This window comes from Salvelinus sp. IW2-2015, unplaced genomic scaffold, assembly GCF_002910315.2.
Source record: "Salvelinus sp. IW2-2015 unplaced genomic scaffold, ASM291031v2 Un_scaffold11786, whole genome shotgun sequence".
NCBI lineage: Eukaryota > Metazoa > Chordata > Actinopteri > Salmoniformes > Salmonidae > Salvelinus > Salvelinus sp. IW2-2015.
This window is the reverse complement of record NW_019953043.1, coordinates 63-2,909: the sequence shown is the minus strand read 5'-3', so window position 1 is coordinate 2,909 and position 2,847 is coordinate 63. Positions and strand designations below refer to the sequence as shown.

At 39.1% G+C, this 2,847-nt stretch overlaps 1 long non-coding RNA gene across 2 annotated transcripts; it reads right to left on the bottom strand.

The window, feature by feature from the left end:
* On the bottom strand, nt 1–1,847 carry LOC112080106 (uncharacterized). 2 transcript variants are annotated; one of them, XR_002896116.2, is made up of 4 exons: nt 1,446–1,847; nt 1,068–1,152; nt 180–389; nt 1–90 (listed from the first exon to the last, which is right to left on the bottom strand). It is a non-coding gene; the product is annotated as an uncharacterized lncRNA (long non-coding RNA). The 2 variants fall into 2 exon arrangements; XR_011479454.1 differs by lacking the exon at nt 1,068–1,152 and having other exon boundaries at nt 1,446–1,844.
* Between the last annotated feature and the right edge of the window lie 1,000 nt (nt 1,848–2,847).

The following is a 2,847-nucleotide window of genomic DNA, read 5'->3' as shown; positions in this document are numbered from 1 at the left end:
CACGGGCGTAGTTGTTGGCTGCATCCTCCTTCCCAGTGATCAGCTGCTCAGGGTGGAAGAGCTGGCGGTAAGTTCCAGAACGCACCTCATCTGGATCAAAGAAAGACCTGTTAGCTGAAGAAGTCAAGACTGAGATAGCACAGTGTCATCATAATTCTTTCAAGACAAAGTGATCGTACCAATGACAGTGGCTCCAGATCTACAAACACAGCCCTGGGGACGTGCTTGCCAGCTCCAGTCTCACTGAAGAAGGTGTTGAAGGAGTCGTCTCCTCCTCCGATGGTCTTGTCACTGGGCATCTGGATCCCGTGCTCCAGACAGTAGATTTCCCAGCATGCATTGCCCATCTGGACTCCAGCCTGACCTACTTGAACTGATATACACTCACGCTGGTTGAAAAAATAAACAAGTATATCAATCATTAAAAATACAAATGACTTTCCAATTAATTTCCAAATTAATTTATAGGAAATCACAACCAGTCATAATGAGACCTTTGAAGTCTGAGTATGTTATTTTGGTCCGATTTCCTAGACAGAGATTAATTTTAGTACTGGACAAAAAAGGTATTTCAATGGCGATTCTCCATTGACCAGGGCTAATCTGAGTCCAGGAAACTGGCCCTTGAAGTCAGAATGTGTTCTACACAGTCACTCTTAATATCATAGCCTAGCACCTAGGGCCATAACTGCTGATATCATAAAAAAATACATTTTTGAAATGCCAAGTCAGATTTGGTGCCATTCTGCACAGACAATCACATGCCGAGAGACAAACAATATATATACAGTGTGCTAAAATGGTGTGGCAGATGTTAGCTTACCTCACTGAGTCCAAAATGAATAATTAAAGTAAGTGAAAATAATATTCTACACCATAATACATATCTACATTAAATTAATTTATCTTACATTTTAGAATTGTTCTATAAAATACTATTTATCTGATAAATTACACATAGTAGCCTATTATAATTATATTGCAACTGTATCACTTCACATAGGCCTAAATGAACTGTTTGGATTTGGCCAAAACATGCTTTTGCTTTTGTATGACTGAATTCATACCCTTTCCAAACGTTCTTAGGGAGTGGCTTGCTTTGTGTGGCAGAGCAGTTTGTTACAGATGCCTTTCGATTCATTTAGGATGTTCCTATAAAAAACGTGGGTTTGAACACTAAAAACCATCTTTCAACAAAACACAACATCAGAAACTCAGGAAAATATCAAATTCTCTACTACTAAACGCGCGTTTCTTGTAAGAATGCTAGAACATGCACGACCTACAATACCCATGACTTCTTTCTAGCCGCCCATAATCAACATTTCGAATATTTCATTCTAAATGTAACCACTGTCTCATTATGGAACATCTCACAATTTTTATACCCAAGTGTGCAAAACAATTATATACTACTATTTTTTATAACGAAATTAACGGCTCACCATTTTGATTCCTTTATGAGGAAAGAGATGATAGAGGCGTCGAAAAGATGTACAGTGAGTGAGTGCACTCTTCTCTTCCAGAAGCAGCAGATTCAATGCTTTCTCATTGAAAGAGCCAGGCAGCGACACACAGGCACAGTCCACTCCAGAATCGCGGACAAAATACAAAGCATGTTCGCAGATAATTACGTTGTTTTTAGTTGTATTACTATATTACTATAATAAGGAAGTCGAAATTGAACAGGCCTATGTAATACGCATTGTAGTATATCTCAATGAGAGTGAGATAAAGTTAATTGGTATTGACCAATTATTTAATTATGTGAATATGATTGTTTTAGTGTCGATGAAAAACATCCAGGGTTAGCATTATGTGATGTAGTCTCTCAAGCCATTACAGAGGTCTAAATAGCAGCAATGGACACACCCTTTATAGACGGCCTTATGCTGGATGACGCTGGACATAGGCCTATGAAAGATAAATCGCATGTAAAAAACTGGTGCTGAATGATCAAATCTACCCCTTCAAAACACACACAGACTGCATGCGCCACATACAAAATAGATTACAAAATAGAGTGTAAGTCAATGAAGGATTTAGTCCCACATCTCGAGCTTTGGGTGCTGAACTAAATTCTGTGCCAACAATACAGCCCTGTGCTAAAATGCTGAGTAGGCTATCTAGCACTACATTAGACCTATATATTGCCTCTGTCATTAGATGTCATTCAAAAAACATGAGCTGGCGCACACCCAAAATAATAGTTTGTGTGGAGGTGCTGACTAACATCAAATAAACTATAAACTGTCAAAATAAAGAAAGTCGCACACTCCATGTATAAACTCCCAGCAATGTAATGGGTATTTACCAACGTTTCGGCGTCACCCAGACCCGGAGGAAGGCACAGTGATGCCGAAACGTTCGTAAATACCCATTAAATTGCTGGGAGTTTATACATGGAGTGCGACTTTGTTTATTTTGATAGTTTATATTGGATGTCATTCAAACACAGTCAATTCATTGAGATGGAGAGGATGCAAACCAGTATAAAATCTCTCAAAATACTTATTCTTCATTCGTGACAATTTCACATATGCATATTTTAAATGCAAAAAGGGTCACAAAATATAATTCTATTTGAAATAAAAATAAAAATGGAAAAGATGAGAAGTTGTGTAGATGCTTGACAGAAATGTTAAGGGCCAGACATTTAGAAGTGCCAGAGTTAATTACATCTATTACAACAGAGTATGGATTCGGTGTAACAGTATAACTTTAGTCCGTCCCCTCGCCAATACCCGGGCTCGAACCAGGGACCCTCTGCACACATCAACAACAGTCACCCACGAAGCGTCGTTACCCATCGCTCCACAAAGGCCGCGGCCCTTGCAGAGCAAGGTG